Below are 20,648 nucleotides of genomic sequence, written 5' to 3' on the forward strand. Positions count from 1 at the left end.
AACCCAAGTGCAAAAACGTTTTTTTATGAAAAGTGGTGTGTAAAGCACACCTGCTTTAGCATAACACGTTTAAAGGCAAAGCACAGGTGCCGCAAATGTAAAAAAAAAAAGTGTACTTCTGAGGAACAGATGACTAATGCAGGTGGAGAGTAACTGTAGTTGGTCGGTGCTGCTCTTCGTTAAACGGAAGTGAGCTATCGCTCCGTTTAACCATTACGAAGGCAGCAAAGAGAAGCAACAATGCAATAACCCAATAGGGGAGAAGCAGTCCTTTCCAGTTTTTTTTCCTACTACAAGAGGTCTTCCAGACAGCGCATGCGCTGTCTAGGCTCGACCTAAAAAGAAGTAAGATTAAAGAATTGAGGGGTATATTATCAACAACTAGCGATAATTTTTGTCTCTAACTTGTTTAGAGACAAAAATTATCGCCGCACATCGGCGATTTTTATCGCAGATAAACCTTGCTATTAGCAAGGTTTATCGCAAATGCGATAAAAAACGCCCGCAATGCATGAATATCGCTGAAAAGTCAGCGATATTCATGCATTATCGAGCAAATGCTCTTAGCCATGTTATCCACCTCCTATTGGATAACATGGCTAAGAACTTCTCAGGGCAGGTGTTAGCTTTTGGAGATATTCGCCCTTAGCGCAAATATCTCCAAAAGTTGGTAATAGGAGATAGCGATGTTAGAGACTGTTTCCAGTCGCTAACATCTTGGCACGCCCACTTTGCATATCATTAGTGATAAATATCACTGACATGCAAAGTGGGGCCCATGATGGTCGCTATCTCCTATTAGCTGTCGCTAACTGGTGTTAGCGACAGCTTGGTAATAGGGAGATAATTTTATCTCCGCTTTCTTGGCTTTTAAAGCCAAAAAAGCGGAGATAAAACCCCTTGATAATATACCCCTGAAAGTCGAAATTCTGACCACCCAGAGAGAGCGTGACTTGAATAAAGAGGAACAGGGTTGGGCTAAGAGAGAGAATAAGATAAACTGTGCATGTCAGGTATTAGCAGGTTATCTAGAAGGCATAGTAAAGAAAAAATGGGAAGCCAGCAAGTTAGCCCACTAAGAATATGGAGAGGGTTGTGGTAAGCTCCTTGCTTGGAAATCAAGAACCGATAGTGTGAGGAAAACAATTAAAGAGGTTGTTTCTAGGGATACTCCATTGCGTAGTTCTGAGAGCCCTAAACTTAAACTAGCTTTCACAAGTTTTTTTGAGGAGCTGTATGTAGACGATCTTTTATCTTCCGAGACACAGTTACTCGACTACATTAATGGGATAGATCTTCCTAGGCTTGAAAATGATCTTGCACCGTTGCCTAACCAGAGTATTACCTTAGAGGAGGTGAAGGCTGCCATTAAAAAGGTTAAAAAAGGCAGTGCTGCAGAGCTGGATGGTATTCCTAATGAATTCCTTTCTGAAGAACACTTCCCTGTCCTGGCCTGGGCAATTTGCTGGATGACTTATTCTTCTCAAAAAAGGGCTGCGGTCAGTCTAATTCTGAAACCAAATAAAGAACCTAAAAACTGTGAGTCTTATCGACCAATTTCCTTGCTTAATTGTGATTATAAAATCTATGCGCAAATTTTTGTAGCGAGGTTGGAGAAAGTAATCGGCTCCCTTGTTCAAGATGATCAGAAGGGCTTTTAAAAGGCTGATAGCTACATGAACTGACTCATGACTTGATTGGTGGAATTGATCTTGCAACCCAGTTCAAGCTTCTGATTTCTATCCTCACATTTCGATAGGGTAAGCTGAGCCTTTTATCACAAATGATCCACAAATGTGGTTTTGAGACCAATTTGCTAAGGCCATTAGTACTACATACAAGAAGCCCACTTCTAGATTACTGATTAATGGATACCTCACTAAGCTGATCAAGATTGAGCAGGGGAAAAGACATGGCTGCCCATTATCCTCCCTACTTTTTGATCTTTACATCGAGCCTTTAGCATATAAAATTAGGGCAAATGTAAACATCCTTCCATTTGAATGGAATGGGTGGGTGAAAAAGGTGTCTTTATATGGTGACCACTTGATGGTCTTTACACAAAATCTCTCTCGATCCCTTTTATTGCTAGAGAAAATTCTAACAGATTTCGGAGTGGTCTCTGCCTACCAAGTCAATCAACAAAAAAACAAGATTATGTCTTGTAATACCCAAATAAATAATCCTCTCCAAAAGCAAAAGTTAAGATATCTTGGATACAAGATACACAAGATCTCCCTAAGATGGTCTTGGTTAATTTTGATAATAGAATTAGAGAGAATAAGGCGTTATTAAGGTCCTGGGGGTCTCTCCCGAATTCAATGATAGGGCACTCAAATTTGGTAAAAATTTAAATTCTACCAAAGTTCACTTTAATTTTTAATACAATTCCGTTATCTTTTGATTTCAAAGCAATAAGAATTCTACAGCGAGAAATCACAAGTTTTATTTGGTCCTGTAAAGGAGTGAGGATCGCCTGGAGGTAACTGCATAGATCAAAACACGGGGGTAGTATTGCAGACCCTGACTTTCGCCTATATTGCTGGGCTTTCCATTAAAACAATATAAGACCACTTTTGTTCACTCAACCTGCTTCCCCCCTTATTTACTAGCCTTGACAAAAAAAACTACCTTATAGTACCAGCTGCTTCCTTTTCAAATTTGGTCACCCTAAGTTCTTTAAAAAGTCCTAAAGATTGTAAGAGCAGCCAGTTAGGTTTGGTACCAGTCTAGAAGAATGCTAAGGATACACTACTATTTTACTATTGCACTGGAGCACCCATTTGGAACTCCCCTGGTACTCCATTATGCCTGCAGGATAAACTGGTAGCCCCACTTCTAAAAGTGGGAATAAACAAATGGGGGCGACTGTTGCAGGCCAACAAAATTGTGCCTTGGGAGACACTAAATACGGCCATGAACTACCGTTTATCTGAGTTCAAGTTTTACCAACTTTCAAGCTGGGTACAGGGTTTAGATAAAGACTCCGAAGGGAATGAAACATGTGTAAAAAATCTACAGGGGCCTTTATTCCAACATAAAGAAGTTTCCAAATGGTACTGGCTGCTATTGAAGAGTGAGGACATTGCTCATGCACCACCGTAGGCGGCCTGGAGGAGTGACCTGCCAATGTCCAACGTCCCCTTATGCCGGTTGAGGCTAAAGAAACTGTAGTCCGGGCATTGATCCTTTCCTGGCTGGACTACTCCAACGGGCTCTTAGTGGGATGTCCAGGCTATCTGATAAAAAAATTACAGGTAGTCCAAAATGCGGCTGCTCATCTCCTTCGGGGTCTCTCTTCCAGGCAGAGCGTGCGGGTTCATCTCCGCCACCTTCATTGGCTCCCAGTTGAGGCCCAATTGAAATTTAAAATGCTGGCCATTGTCCATCGGGCCTTGTATGGACTGGGGCCACTTTATCTACAGAAGCGCTTTTCTTTCTATATTCCTTCCAGGACTTTGCGGTCCTCGGACCAACTCCTTATTCAGAACCCGCGCTTTTCACGCTAGAGGCTAGGGGGCTGTTCGTTCACCCGTGAGGCTGGTCTAGCCTGGAATGAGCTTCCTCTGCTCTCAGCAGGATTTTCGGATCCGGCTGTCTTAAAAAAGAACCTAAAAACACTACTGTTCTGAGCCCATTCTTTTAGAGGCTCTTCCAGTTTAGCTGGTGGTGGGGGTTTAGGGTAGCAGCACCGGGATGAGTAGCTGAGCGCTTTAGAAATGCAGTATAACATAACATAACATAATACATATATGGCAAGTATCTATGCTCATGCTGTGGTCGGTAGTCAAAGCTGCTCCTCTTAGAAGGAACCATATCTTTATTGTTCAAAGAGCATATGGGACGCAAAAAAGATTAACCAAGATGAGAGGTGGAGTATACAAACTCTGCCCAAAGTGCTCAGCAAGGGATGCAGATGATGTTCATACATATGTTTCGGGCAGTGTCCATAGCTCCAGGTCTTTTGGCAAGATATTGGTAAAGCCATTTCTGAGATTTTGGGGAAGAAAATCGATGTAAGTCTGGCCTTGGTCATCTTTGTGATTTGCCTGGCGGGGAGGCTCAAACAAAAATAATGAAGCGACATGCCCAATTGGGTTTTATTTTAATGTTATTGGAAAAACGAGAAATCTTTTTAAAATCGGTCTCCTCTGAACCCCCAGACATATAGGGTTGGGTCAAATTTGTTAATAGAGTTAATGCCTTCGATCGATTCAGCTCCTCCTAAAAAAGAACAACTATTTGGGTGGATTAGGAGGTGTGGGCACTCAATTTTGATTAGGCTTGGAGATCTGTACCTTCCTTGACCCAATGATTAAGAAATAAGTAAAATCTCAGGGGCAAGTTGGAGATGGTAGCCCCGATCGTTACAACTCCTCTGCTTGCCAGGTCTTTAAGAAGTTTGGTTTGCATACAAAAGCTGGGGTTGGAGGAGAGGTTCCTCCCCCGTCATGAGAGATCATTGTCTCCTCTCTGAATAATAGGCCACCACAGATTGAAGCATAGGGCAATGGGTTAGCCAACTTTAGCCACCGGCTCTCTTCACTGCAAGTGATGGCATTTTGCTGTAGCGCATGTGCACATCAACATAGTCGATATAGAAGGTAGTCAATTTCAGTGTCAGGACTGGAAGTTCAACATCTGCTTTCATTTCTTCTGTCAATTCAGGTATTTTGTTTATTCTATTCTTGCTATGTATTTTATTTATAAAAGCATATCCACACCATCTTTAGATGGCAACATTTTTACCTTGCATTACTTTTACAATTATCATGTCTATTGCACATCTTTGCAAAAGAAAACAATTGCCCTCTTGCCAGGCAAGACCTAGTGATTTTGCCAATGTTTGCTGTTACTTGGAAGTCAACACTCCAAGCTAGTAAAGTTTCCAAAAATATGACTTAAGGTAAGACATAAAGACTGCTTAAATGACATCGGACTACTCTGACTCATCATCTGAGATTGCCTTGCTAACTGATGATACCTCCTTTTCTTCCCACAAACAATAGCAGGATGCTGCTTTTCTGACCAAGAGAACTAAAACAAGCATTGGTAATCGATTGGTTTTGCCTATGAAATGAACAAAGAGCTAATTTCATCAATCAACGTCTGGGAGAAGGAAAGAGCTCCCTGACGGATAACGCGGCACTGAAGCGGATGTGGAACAGGGGCCAGAGCTGCTGACTCGAGTGCAGGGGGTCCCAGTTCAAGTCTCTGCAGTGCTGAGCATCATCCTGTAATTCTATGCAAATCACTTAATCTCTCTGCATGATAAATTATTAAATAAATATGCTGCAATAGTAAAAGACAAAACTTTATGAAAATATAGTTCCATCAAAGCAGACGTTAACAGTATTTAGATGGCAGGAAACTGATAAGAGAAGCAGACAATGAACAAGCACTGGTAAATGCAGGAAAATGTGCTACAGCCAGTGGAAATTGAGGAACGGTAAGGGGCACACACAGGAACCAATAAAAGCCAGGAAAGAGAGGAGGAAGGATTTAAGTCCTTTTTAAGTTTACATTAAAAACAATAGATTTCTCCTCGAGCACAGCACATGCCCTGTGCAGGTAAAACCCAAAAAGTAAGGAATCCGACTGGAACCAAGAAAAACACATTATAATGTGATCAGTGAGTAAAACTAGCATTGAGGACATGGTATAATACATTAAAAAGATTTCAATAAAGAAATCAGCAATTCACTCAGGGCCAAGTGTCTCAAACACTCCATGGTACGGAAGACTATGGTAACCGCAAAAACTGACTTGCCTAAATACTCAGAGGACAAAATTGGAAAATGAAGGGTTTGGAACTACTGCCACAATAAAGTACTGAAAAATTCAAGATCTATGATTGAGATAATTGGTTTATCCAAGGAGGCCAACCTGCTAACAACTGTAAAATGTGCTCTTTCTTTTAATGGTACCAGTTATCAGGCAATTTCTTTTGGGGAGTGGTCCCAAAGGTTGTAAAGAAGAGCCTTTAGCAGAGGAACATGAGGAGAGGTATAGTTATAATTAACTCTGATAACTATAACTGGTGAATTTCTGTGTTTTTTTTGTTTTTTGTGACATATTCACCTAACTATAGCGTTACTTTACCATTTTTTCAGTGAAAAATAATAATATATACATATATATATGCACCAGCAATTCCAACCACTTCCGTCGCGCGGCGAAGCAGGAACTCAGATCGGCCACAGCAGTTCAGGCAAGGTATGTTTTTATTTTTGTTCTTATACCGCAGCCAGCAACGACATGTTTCGGGCTTCTAGAGCCCTTGATCACATTCAGCTTTGTGTGTACTTTTTTCACTTTTTATATTGTGCTATACACCGTGCACGCCCCCCTTTGGGTCATTTGATCATAAATATAAACAACAGACTTTACATATATGCTGCAGTAGAAGTCATTATGTCTGCCTAAATGCAGTGATATATATAATCAACATCAGCCTGAATGCAGTCGTGCATAAAGCGAAGACAATAACATTGTTAAAATGTATCACAGTATAAATACCATTACAAAAATAATATTATTAGTTTTCCGCTGGAGTTAACTGGATAAATCCCAAATGTTATGAAAAAAATATATATAGATATTTATCCACTGTAAAGTTGATGTATTCTTTACATCATTTTGTTTTTATCGTATGATAGCAATCAGCTTACTGTTCCCAAAAGTGCTACAGTATATATATATATATATATATATATATATATATATATATATATATATATATATATATATATATATATATATAATTAGTAAATGCAACCACCCTTTTTAAAAAAAAAGTATTTATTTTTTTTAATTTACATTTTTCTTTATTGGGGCAGACCCCTCAACACCCCTCCCGTAAATATTATTTTTATTCCCCCTTTTCTAAACTTTGACCCTCAATATCTTTAACCACCCCTAAACCCTAAAAACACCCTCATCATTCAATACCCCTACCCACCCCTAAAGCCACCCTTACCACCCTATATACCCCTACTTACCCCATAACCCTAAAAATATCCTTACCACCTTCTAACCCTACCAACCCCATAACCCCAAAAATACCCATACCACCCTAAATGCCTACACAACCCTAAACCCTAAAAAAAGTACTACCTTATACCCCTACCCACCCCAAACTATAAAATTCCCCTTCAGCCCTATACCCTTACCCACCCTGAGGCCTAAAAAACACCCTTTCCACCCTATACCCCTACCCACCCTAAAAACACCCATTACCACCCTATACCTCTACCCACCCCAAAACCTAAAAAATGATCTTACTACCCTATGCCCTTATCCAACTCTAAACCCTAAAAGCACCCTTACCACCAATACCCTTACCCATCCCTAAATCCTAAAGCATCCTTACCATCCAACACAACACCCCTAAGCCCTATAAACATCCTTACCATCCTATACCCCTACACACCACAAGCCGTAAAAATGACATTACCACCCTATACCCCTACCCACCCCATAACCCTAAAAATACCCTTCCACCCTTTACCCATACTCAACCCTACACTGAAATGTGCTATATCTAACAAGATATGACACATTTTTGCTCTCTCCCTGTGCGGGCGCTCTGTGTACTGCCTTTTGCCATCTCAGGCACCCTTGCGCCATCATGCAAGTGTGCCTAGAATATGAGTAGTATTGTTTTTGTTCAGGAAATGGCACCTTCCTGCACAAAAGCAAACCCTTGAGTCATTTTCATCTTTCTGTGCGTGCTGCGGAATCCAGCACACATAGAAAGAGGAAGTAAGGAGGAGCAATACAGATATTTCTCCTTGTTATGCCTCACTTGAGAAGGCGTTACCATTTTGATCGAATCCAAGGTTTACGCACCTTAATAAATCTGTGATTGCATCAAAATCCATGGGTGGATGCATGGAAACACCCATGGAACACCTTCTCAGCACAGGGTAATGCAAGCCAACAATTTGTGGTGCCTTGCGTTACTATTGATTTACAAGGCCACACAGAGCCATGCAAGGTGGCTTTGCGTGGCTTACTAAAGTATGAGCTGTCGAAGGAAGGGCTTTATACCATCCACCCTGTTTAGAGTAAACCTAACTGTGACTCTAAGGCACAGAAAAAAAATATGAACCCAGTCACCCTGGAAAAATACTTCCAACATGTGGGGCCATTTTCTTTTTTTTTAAACAGACACCTGCTTTGGGAGTTTGTTTTTGAAAAACTTTTTTTTATCAAACGTTTGCTAGACAGCCATCATGTGTGGCTGTACTGTCCTTCAAATATTTCATGCATAGGCAGGAACCGCTATGACAGCATTTCCTGTCAATATAGCGAGTTGTCCACAGGGCCAGCGGACAAGTCTAAATCTGGCTGGCAGATGTCCTTCAGGATTTCAGAGCTATTGTCCTCTGCCATCCTGATGGAGTTAACTCTGTCCTCAAAACTCTATATCAGGCCCATAGTTTGTCTTACTTCTGTCATGAGATTGGAATGAAGCCTCTCAATTATACTTTGGGAGGTGTTTCAATTTTGATAGCATCATCCTAAATATTAGCTTCCTTTGTGTTACTGGGATACAACTTTTCCAAATCTGATTTTTACTTTTACAAATAAATGTTTTCATATGTTTTAGTCTGATTTGTTCACTTTAACGGAACCAAAATGAATAATTCCAGAATGTACTGATTTGCTGCAGAAAAAGAGGTGCTCTCATAATATGGAGCCGTTTGGTAATTTCATATCTGGCCCTTGTACATGCACATGGCTCTGTGAGTAAGAACAGTTTTGTAGCTTTAGAAGAGTAAACAGCTTTAACTAGTCTTGCAAAGGTTCTACTCATCTTTATCATTAGTCACATCTGCAGGTAAATGTAAAGGAGTAGGAACATTTGGGAAGTACAAGACAGCTCCTTAAAGGACCTTCCAAGTTGCTATGTTTTGGCGTACAGTGTAAGGGAGTGGCGTTTTGTGCCAAGTCTGTCAAAATTACTTGGCAACAGTCAAATATTTGGGGCATTTAGAACCATAAGTTAGTGCCTGCATCTACGCCAGTTGTAGCACTAGCACTAAGGGCCTCATGTCGCAAAATTACAACGTTTGTGACCACAAACGTAGTTATCAAAATGTACATAACCCTTTTTATGAGTTTGAAATTTCTTTAGACTATTATAAGGAGTTTTGCGATTGTTTCTGAAATGCAAATAGGAGGATTAATGAAAGTGGTTTCCTTCCTTCCCTTTCCAATTCCAAGGGGAAATTGTGGACCTATTACTTGTGTTGGCCTCACACCCTGCGCAGCTAATAACTACGTTTCCTACACTACCCATTTAATGTTAATTAAAATCCCTTAGTTAGTAAAATCACTATGTACGTATAATGAATATTTAAACAGCATAAAGTTAGTAGGTGAGCAGACATTTCACATTAGAGCCAGGACTGCTTTGTGTGCTTTAATGAAGTGTACAATTGGTTTATGAATATACTAATAGTACCTTACTTCATATAGTACAAGTACTATATAAAATAAGGTACTAGTACTAGTACAATAATTCAATGGTACAAATTTTAGTAATCTTTTAAGAATGGAAGACTAAGTTGGTCCTGTCAAAATGTAAACATGGATTGTAGTTCACACATGCAGAGTGCATTGTAAAAATAGTTTTTGGCACCCCCCTATTGAGATCCTTCTCCAAGGAATCCCTCACTACCACCCTCCACCAGCGCCTCTCATCTCTTTATAGCCTCTATCTGACATACACCTTATTTTTAGAGCTACTCATAGTTTATTCACACTCAGTCCTGTGATCTGTATTGTATACGCTCTTGGTAGCAGATACATTAAACCTCCACGCTACTTTATGCTCAGTCAAAACTGTCACTAGACAAAATTAAGTGTGGGCTGAAAATCCGTTCCGCTCGCGGATTTTGCAAAATGTGGGCAATTTCGCAGTCCGCGAATCGCGCGAAGTTGTCAAAAAATTTGCAATTCGCAAGCTGGCGGATTTTTTTGCTTGGTCGCGCTTCAAAAATACAATCTCGCGCGCGCGGCGTTGACTTGCCGTGATTCTGAGTTCGCCGAGTTGTTTTTCCTCTCCGTTTGCGTGCGCTGCACCATTTTGGATCTGGCTGCGTGATTGCGCGAGACTTTTCGACCGCGAGTACGTCATAGCGGCCTGCTATCTTGCACTGTGAGAGTTTGAGAACGCGACTACGTCATAAGGGCCCGCGATCACGCATCGCGGGAGTAAACAATTGCGAACACGTAGATGCAACGCGCAGCTGACTTCCGGTGGGAGATTTGAACAGCTCACTTTCCCGAAAATTGCAATTCTGCACAAGAAATCTCCCGCAGGCAGCATAAACCTTCTGAAAATGATGATTTGGATCAGAATAACTCCTCAGATTGACATTTGGCTGCACTTTTTTGTGCAAGGAGTCCATTTTTGGGGGGGTAGGAGGAAGGAAGTGCCCCAGAGTCTCCAACTACCTGTTCCTGTCCAGCAGGCTCCTCCCAGTGCTTTGTCCATGTCCTGGTCACTTTTCATTTGGATCTGAAGCTGGAAATATTACTTTTTGTGGCTGCTGCTGGATATTTGTATTTGAGGACTTTTTGTTTGGATCACTTTTGGATTACTTTTGGATTTGAGATTTTACAAGTAAGTTGGTGTTGTTTGTTTGGGGCATTGCAGTTGCTGCAACTACAATTTTTAAACTCGTTCACAACTTTAAAATAAATATATTGTGGGTAGCCACAGTATCCAGTAGGCCCAGGGTTAGTCATGGGTGCATGATACAACTGTTTCTGTGAGTTTTGTTGAACTTAAATATCATTTCTGTCATGAAATTGAATAGCTCACTGTTATATGTGGATTTTTATTTGTTTTGGGGTGCGTGTAAAGCCACACTAGCCAGTAGGCCCAGGGGTAGTCAGTGGTGCATGGACCAAGTCTTTCTGTGGGGTGTCATGAATTTAAACATCATTTGGGGCATGGACGGCATTGGATTGTGGTGATTTTTGTGTGTTTTTTGTAATTTTTTCGGGTGTTGTTGGGTCTGGCCATGTGGACCATTTTGAGGCCTGGTCCAGGCAAGGCCTGGCCATGTGGGTGGGGGTCAAGGGGGCATTTTCAAGCCAGGCAGTGTGCTTTGTGCCATAGGCCTGCACCCAGTCTGTCTTGCTTTCATCCATTGTGCCCAGGGGTACTCAGTGCTGCATGGACCAAGTCTTTCTGTGGAGTGTCTTGAAATTAAACATTATTTAGGGCATGGATGGCATTGGATTGTGGTGATTTTTGTGTGTTTCCCTCCTTCCCTCAGAGCTGTTACCGACAGCAGGAACCGTATCATCATCATCCTCACCTGCGCCAGGCCCAGCCATAATATTGTCGGAAGCGGATTGGATAACTCATCAAGGGTTTTCTCGTTCCAGTGCTGATGCAAAGGCCGCAGATGGTACGCAAAGTGAAGCAGCCCTGGATGACCTTGAGTGGATGGTGCAGGCCTATCTGGATGACCCAACAGAGGTCTACATTGATCACAACCCATTGATGTATTGGTATGGGAAAAGGGGTCAATGGCCACAATCACCAAGTTGGCTCTAAATTATTTGTCTTGCCCACTCGCAAGCGTGTCTTCTGAACGCGTTTTCAGTGCTGCTGCTGCCATTGTAACTTCAAATAGGACCCGCCTCTCCCCCAAAAATGTGGAGAGGTTAACAATGATCAAGATGAATCAGCACTTCATACCACCAGATTACAAAATACGTGAATCCACGCAGGTAGAAGAGGAGGAAACCGACTTAGGTGACGGAAGTCTTCTCTGTTAGGTGACCTACTCCCGTTGCAAGTCACAGAGTTTGAGGACGAGCTCTATTTCCCTGACACCGACCTACGTCTGAAATACTGACTTCCTTTTTTTTAGTCCTTATTCACTGTTTTTTCTGTATGTCTTTCTTTGTTTTGCAACATTTACCACAAGAAAACTCTAATCACAACAAATCCATCACCAGCACTGTCTTCGTCTTATTTCCTTATTGAAGGTGCCACTCTCTGCATTCCTGAAGTTCACAATTTCACAACTCAGTCATGCTTCTCTATCCTCCTCCTCCAGACTCCCCCTATCCATTTCCCTCAAGGCAGATGGCTGGATTACGCAGAATCAAGAAACTGTCACTTCGTAGACGAGGCCCCTCAAAAGAAGTGGGACTTGAATTACTGACTATATGCTGATTGCTGATGCTGACTGTTACTTCGGAAATTGACACGAAAGGCTGCCCTGTGGGCCTTAACTTTAAGAACAAGATGCGGACAAAAAGTGAAACAGGTAACAGGTGGACAACACTGGCTGTCTGGCTCTGTTGAAAGCAATTGCTGTTTGTTTGTTGTACATGAAATGAATCATATGTGTTCTGTTATTATTTAATCTTTTACACACTAAATCTAACTCGAGTCTACTCTGTTTTTACCTTGTTTAATTCAATTTGTACTTCTACTGCAGGGGCCACTACGTTGCATTCTTTAATATGGAAAATGTCCTTGGACTCACTGTGTGTAGACTTTGACTGCATGAACAACATTGAGTTTGCCAATATACCATGATGATGATGAGTCTTGATGATCAAAGTTACATAATATATTTATTCTTTACAGTCACTCACTGGGATGGATGCTGGATCATCATCATCGGTTTACGGAAGAACTATGTCCATTTCGTGAGTGGCAAACAGGTAAACAAGTCAACAACAAACACAGTAGAACTACATGTCTGTCTAGTCGTGGTATGGAGTGGTCGAGCCAGTGTAGTGTTGTTATGCCAGAGTACAGACAGCAATTCATGTAAAATTGGGGCTATGTGGGTTGCTGCATACAATTAGATATGCTTTGTCTGTCAGTGTTGGTTCACTCGGTGGTGCCTGCCTTGACCGTCTGCATGGCCCTGGCCTGCTGTGTGCTAATTACTGTCCTTGAAAAGGAGACTCAGAGTACGCACTTTAGAAATTATGCTTGTTGTATGTAATACTGTTGCCTCTGAAACTGAAAGTGCTATTTTTGCACTACACACCGTACCTTATATTTTTTCTCCGTTGTGTTTTAATATCACTTCCTGGTTTTCCCTCAACAATTACAGGCCGGATTTTACCCTGTTGCGATGGTAAAAACATTAACTCCGGCTTACCATTAGCAATCCGCAATTCCGCATCCGCCAGGCAGGCAGTGGACAGTGTGTCTGGTCACCAAGATTGATCAACGGAGCGTCAGATGGAATGGAGGAGTAACATGAATAAGAGGAATGGCTGGATGCATGCAACTTCCCAAATTAAACAGGACAACTACAACATACAGTTACAGTATCCTCTTCACTTCTCCTTATCTTTTAAAGAATGTTATTGTTGTGAACTTCTATGAGTGTGACTCTGTGCGTTTGCTCTCTGCTTCAAATTCATCCCTACAGCTATTTGGTAAGTTTCTTTGCTATTTTTAAAACTAATTTAATGTACTAATAAGGGTGTATTCTCTCTGAGGGCAGATAGGCAAGTGAAATTGCATAATTACTGCAGCCCTGTACTGTCAAATTATTTATTCATAGTTAGTAAGTTGTAGTAAGATTTGTGGATATCTTCGTGTCCAAACATTTGTTTTTCTTCATTTGTTGTTTGTCCATTCTGTGTTTTTTTTCCTCTCTCAAAACTTGTGACTAAATGACAACAATAATTCCACACACTTGCTGGGGAGGATAAGGCCAAAGCAACATAAAATCAATTTCAAGGCTGGTGATATATTCTTATTCTTCTTGACACACCCATAAGTATTTGCAAATCAAATCAGAATTTCATGTGCGTCATCAAGTGGATTGATCATCAACAACATTCTCTTCCTAGACATCACGAATGCTTACTCTGCTGTGTCCTTCACCTTCAGTACTATCTCTTGTAGTACCCATAATCCACGCAACTAGTAGTTATATTTTGAATACTTTAGCATTGCTTAGGCTACAATTTATGGCACTGTTCTTGTGTACTGTACTATCTATCGTACTGTTCTAATGCTCCGCCACTCAATGTTTCATTTCCTTTTTTTCATATGCTGCTACTGCCAGTGTGTACCACTACTACTACCACCACAACGATGACATTTCATCCGTCCAGGATTCCATAGCCAATCTTAATCCCCATTTGCCATGCAGCCAGCCCTGTGCCTAGCCCAATTCTCAAACACAAATCACAGGTAAGATAAGCATTGTGGGGGAGGAAGAATAATGGAGCAGGAGGAGAGGAGAGACTGACGGTAGTACTAGTAAAGTAGTAGGCCAATTGAATTCACTAACTCTGTCAGTGGCACTTTTGTACAAATGTTGGCGATTAGACAATTTGAATCAACCAGCCAGTTAAGTTTCAGGAAAACAAACATACAGTTAATCCCCCCCACCTCCCCACAAAACAGTAAAAAAAAATGCGTATGCTATGTTTAAGTAGAAATAAATAATTATTGGAGCCCTAACAAAAATAAACTATCCCACAAGAAGACCTGACCCACCCCCCTCCCTAACCCCAACGAATGTCCATGAAATCAAAGTCCCCAAAGTCCAAAAACCCCAACGCCCAATGCCCACCTTCTCCAAAAGTCTTTAAAAAAGGGGCAAGGGACAGTCTCTCCTCTACTTCCACCGGCGGTATCCTGTGGCCAGGTGGTCACGCAGCTCTCTCCGGAGGTCCTTGAGCAGGGCTTTCTGCCTCGCCACCTCCTGCTCAAGGTTGGACACTCTGAGGGTCAAGCGGTGCACACGAGCCTTGCACCTTCAGGTACTGTGGGGGGCAGCTGATTTTTTTGCTGCTTGGCGGCGGCGGGTGGCTGCCGGAACACGGCTCCGTACCGCTGAAGGCTTGCGCTGACGGTATGACCCAGAGGCAGCGGAGGAGAATGCAGCTGTCATGGATGTTGTCGACTGCGACTGCGTGTCCTCCTCCTCCTGGGCCCACCAGCTGCCGATATTTGGCGACAATTGCCTCCAGCTTCCGTTGCCAGGCCCGTCTAGCCAACTCCTTCCTTGTTAGTTTGGAAGGAGCATCTATATGAAGAAAGAAAAACATACTGTAACCAATGCTCTTTAAGATTAACACAAAATAATTCAGCAGAAAGTTGTGTCACAGTAGCACTAGCAACTTGCAAGCACAGTACATAACATTTGTGGTATGTATCTATCTAACCTCCCACTTCGTCGGCCTCTGCTCTAACATTAGTGGGAGTGTCAGGAATTCTACTAGCACTATATCAAAATTGGTACGTAAACTTCTGGAAGGCGGCATAATGCCAGCGCAGTCAACTTGCACCCGAGAAAACCAGACGCAAGCCATGATGACACAGACTTGCGTTACTGTTACCAGTCCAGTACATGCAGGTGGTGAAGCTCTTACTTTTCTATTACGGGTACCACTGGCCATATTCTGTTACAAGGGCTACTGCTCAATTAGTTTAACTTTCACCCTGGCCTGCCCCTGACTACTACAAAAGGAAAATGAAGAAGATAATATGATCATCTATCCCTTCACAGGATATTTGCTTACATATGGGATGACTTTAGGTGCTTTGTTTTTGATTGACTGAACACCGATAGGCCACACATCAATGTCAATGTCAATTGTAAAAAAAGGTGCTGAGTTACATGCTCTTCAAAGTAACACTCTTCATCTATTGACCGTCTACTCTGTCTACATACACCTATGCTATATATGAGGAAGATACCATCCCGGCATCCATCCATTCAAAGTATATGTCAATCACTCTTCAGAATGTCTCAACTGAACAAACCTTCCTTTTTCTCACCGAAAAACAACCTGTTTATTTTATTTTGTAAACCGCCAGCCATGCATCCGTGCTTGACTTGCATTTGAATTTGAACCAAAGGATATATTGCGCACCCATACAGTTTCTGTTTCACCCACCCAGGCAGTCCTCTTTTCTTTCTCCTTCCACCCATCCTTGCTTCAGCCATCAACCGGCCATGCATCAGATTCCCAGCCACCTCGGGCAGCATTCAAAAACACGTATCATTCTTTGCCAGTCATTAATTTTAACTCGCTCATCCTTCCTTACACCCTTCTTTCCTTTTTCGTTCATCCCATCCATCAAGTTCATCTCTGATCTGACTTGGCTTCTCGATAAAAACTTTCACAGCTGAGTGGAAGTCAAATTTAGAGGAGGCCATTGGCTACTGGTCAACTCCCGTCGCTAATACTATTGCTAATTAGAAGTCAAGGGTGACTGTCTTCTACCTGGTTGACAAAAACTTAGTTCTAAATTTGTAAGTCTTCTTAACAGTAAAGTGTACTTGTACTGTACAACATATACACCCCTGCAGAGAGCCCACTCTGCAATCTCAATAAGTAAGGAATATAATAGCTTACCACTGCCTGTCACTACCGTGGCATCCCCCACAGCAGTTCCTGCTGGCTGTGGCACTGCATCCGCCCCTGGAGTGCCCACCTCCGCGCTGGCCCTGGCACTGGTGGATGGCTGTACCAATGGTGTTACGCCTAGAAAATACATTTAATATTTTTAGATGCCATATACACCACTCCCTATTTTGTCTAGGAATAAAAAAATGTTAATAGTACTACATAAACAAATTTAAGAACTTGTGACTCTCTAGTCTAAACTAAAAATGTCCCTTTCTTCAGGGAAGGGTGTTTTTTATTCATGCTTAGCCATAACATGTGATGCTACACTTTTTGGCACAACTGATGCATGCTTGCTTTTTAACACGCACCAATTTTCTCATAACCGACAGAAGCTTCCCTTCTACGAACAAGAGCAAGATCATCATCATATCTTAGGCGGAGTCGTCAACGATTCATCCTCATCAAGACTTTAAGTTCCAACCAGGTGAGGGCTGTTCCACAATTAATGTGTGAAATTAGCCACTTTTCAGTCGTTCACCATTTGTTATATGACATTGATTTTAATAATTTTTTTTATATAATGCACAATTTTAATTTTTACAGAGTACACACAGAGCTAGTTGTTTTACTTTTAATAAAGCTTTAAAACTTACATAGACTCTGTGGCTTTTGGTCATGAGTGAGTGAGCGAAAGGGTTTGCAATTTGCAAGCATGAGTCCGTGACTCTGAGAGGTCGGGACTCTGACTCCATAGTCTTATGTTCTGGGTTGTATAATCATTGAGGATCATCGCTGCATTTGGGAGCTAAATAATGACTCTCTGACACACTAGCTAGTCAGTAAGGAGATTGGGGGTTCAACTTCTGTTATGACTGAGGTATGTGGAAAGTCTAACTGCGCCTATAATAATTTATAACCAATGCCCTATTTCTTGTCCATAGTTCTGTATGTGCAGAATAGTCCCTGCAACAGTAGTAGTATGCCCTCCTATCCAATCAAAAGTAAACTAGTATCTTATTCTTGGTGGCCATTGACATTTTATTGTTGGGAATTGTCAAAGCAAAAAGATTTAGAAGACTTCAATAGACATTATGGACAACCCAGACGACTGCACTCAGTGCCTAGAGATATTGCTGAATAGGAGTTTTGTTTAACAGTACACCTTTTGCCAACTGTGCAAGCTTAGCTAGCTACACAGACAGACTAATAATAATATAGTAGTAGCACAGAGAGTCATAGTAGAGGCAGGATAAGAATTTAAAAACAGTCTACAAGAAGATCACAGACGATTTAGGAAAAAATAGAATTATGAGGAACGTTTGGAATAAATAGGTGCTGTAAAAGATAGGGAAGTATAATTAATAATATTAACAGGAAAACTTACTTGGGCCAGCAGAGGAGCCCTTGGCGGACCTATCCTGGCCTTCCTGTTGTTGTTCCTGCTCCGCCGCCGGCCGCTACCTCCTCCTCTGTCCTCTTGCCCCTGGGGGAAGCTGATGTACAATATGAAAGAAAGACACAAACATGGATGATTGTTGCCAACTGTAATATGATAAACTGTAGCCGAGTTGTGCTGATTAAAGATGGTTTATTGATGAATTATCAGGTTAAATCATATAATCATTAAAGCCTCAACAGGAGCAGCTCTCTTGCTGCTCAGCCCTCTCTTCCAACTGTCATCCATCCACCAAGCATCCCACACATTCTATATTACCTCACACACTCCAACATTCCACCATTCATCCACATAGGCTGAGCAGCAAGACAGGTTAGTGAGAAAGGCACATGGCATCCAAACCAGGATACCACACCACCTTCCCTCTTAAAAGGAACAAACAAATGAATAGTGTAAAAGAGAATGGTCATTCTAAAATTGAAACTTACATTGTAAAATTGAAACTATCAATAAATACATAAAAGAATCCAATACAACCACCTCTTCCCCCTTTACACATAAAACAGGGAAAAAATTGATAGCACATATTTTCGCATAAATTTGTAAACAGGATGTAAGAAATTGAATTCAACGCCACCAACACAACATACTAGTTGGCCAGACTAGCAAAGCAAAGGTAACGGAGACTTCAACAATAAAAAAAAATGTGAAATTGAAAAGCACAAAAAGTACTTAACTCAATTACAATTCCTACTCAGTAACGTGTGCACAACGTACTGTAAACAGGAATATGTAGGGGACTACACTACAGGGTCACATGCAATGTACTATAATCTAAAATAAAACATAACATGTGTAGGTGACAAACCCATGACAGCAATTTCAGTAAAATTGGGAAGACAAATGCTGGAATGCAATTTCAAGTATTCAAATTAAAAGTAAGACATACACTAAAAAGACGTCCCCACAGGCAAAACAACTTAAGTAAAAGGTGGAAGTCACGTGCATAGGATAATCGTAAAGATATAATTTGTACGAAACAAATTGGTGACAGGTTCAGAGCACTAAATTGAGAAATTGTGACTGTCACAAGCACCTATGCTAACATATAGCATTTAACTTTCAATTAAACTAAAAACTTGTATGAAACAGGTGTAAATAACCATAACACGTAATTAAGTAAACTACAGTAGTAATGTAGGTGGTGTATCCATGACTAAGTGAAACACGGAACACAGGCTAACAAATGAATATTATAAAGTAGTAAAACAATTACCCTTCGCCTGCTACTCTCCCACTTCCTATAATTGGTTAACCTCATGACCAATTAGACATAAAACCATTTAGCTTCTTATAGAATGCCGTACTATACATAGTAAAGTCTAAATACAGTCCCTTATAAAAAAATTAAGTAAAATAAATAAAGTATGCACCGTTGTCAGGATGAAGAGGCAGACATAATTCCTTGTAAAATAATGCAGATCTTTAAATGAGGTGAAATGTTCCATGAACTGCGGAAGAACTTACTAGAAACTGCTGTCCACCATATACCATCTGAAGCGAAAAACGGAGAGAAGCTGAAACTATAGCATGTCCATTGGTGAATTTTGAAGGGTCTAACTGAAATAACTACTCAGATAGCGTGCGCATCACTGATCTGATAAAGCGCTATATTAGATTAATTATAGCTAACTTGGGCATAGCAGAAATAGGATGCGCTGTATTTAATTAATAAATTTAGCGTGCGCGTCGCTGAAGAAAGATGCGCTGTATTTAAGTAATTATAGTTTAGCGTGCGCATCGCTGTACTGAGATACACTGAATTGAATAATTATCAAATAGCATGCGCATCGCTGAAATGGGACATGCTGTATTCAATAGCCCAATCTCATTGAGCATCCGATCAATAGAATGCCGGAAATGATTAAACCAAGATGGCTGCACGTTAGCCACGTAATGCCGGGTGGCTCAAAGAGCGTATAAGCGCTCAAACGCACACACTCTCTTCAAAGAGAAGACGTCATAGCCTCTGAAGGAGCCTCAAAACACCGACGTCAAGGACAATGGCATGGAAGAGATGCAGCGTGTTCACGGTGAGTGCGAGCAGCTCGTGCAGTGCTTTCTTTTTAAAATGGAAACGGCGGTTCAACTGCCAACGTGCGGGAATGCCAATGTCAAAGGCGATCAAAAAATAAAAAATAAAAATTTTGGGGGGGGAAAACGTGCCAATGCAAAATAAATAAAATCACTCACCGCATAAGCACAGGTTTATTTAGATTACTCCTTCCGCCTCCAAACAGACGTTCACGCATTGACAGATCCATGCAATAGCCCCAAGTTTACAAACAATATACTCACACCGGTGTCCTGCAGGTAAATTGTATTGTATTGTATTGTATTGTAGTTAAATTTATAGGGCGCAGCTACCCACAGGGGGTCTCCAGGCGCCAAAGAAGTAGTGATAACGCATCGCAGTTGTTATTGAGAAAAGAGCCAGGTTTTAAGGTCTCTGCGGAATTTCAACAAAGATGGTTCGAGTTTCAATGTAGCCGGAAGGGAGTTCCATAGCCTAGGGGCAGCACAGTAGAAAGAGCGTCCGCCCATTCTCATCAATTTGAAGCGTGGAACTAGAAAATTGCCATGACCTGATGATCTAAGATGTCGGGATGGAGAATATTGTTGGACAAGAGCCTGGAGGTAAACTGGGGCTGACCCTTGCTTGATTTTATGCATGAAGCAGAGGGTCTTGAATTTGACACGGTTGGCGATGCGGAGCCAGTGCAGGTCTCTAAGAAAAGGGGAGATTGTGGATCTCCATGGGACCTTACAGAGGAGGCGAGCAGCTGAATTCTGAACTAACTGAAGCCTCCTCTGAAGC

Source organism: Lissotriton helveticus, chromosome 2_1, assembly GCF_964261635.1.
Source record: "Lissotriton helveticus chromosome 2_1, aLisHel1.1, whole genome shotgun sequence".
Taxonomy (NCBI): Eukaryota; Metazoa; Chordata; class Amphibia; order Caudata; family Salamandridae; genus Lissotriton; species Lissotriton helveticus.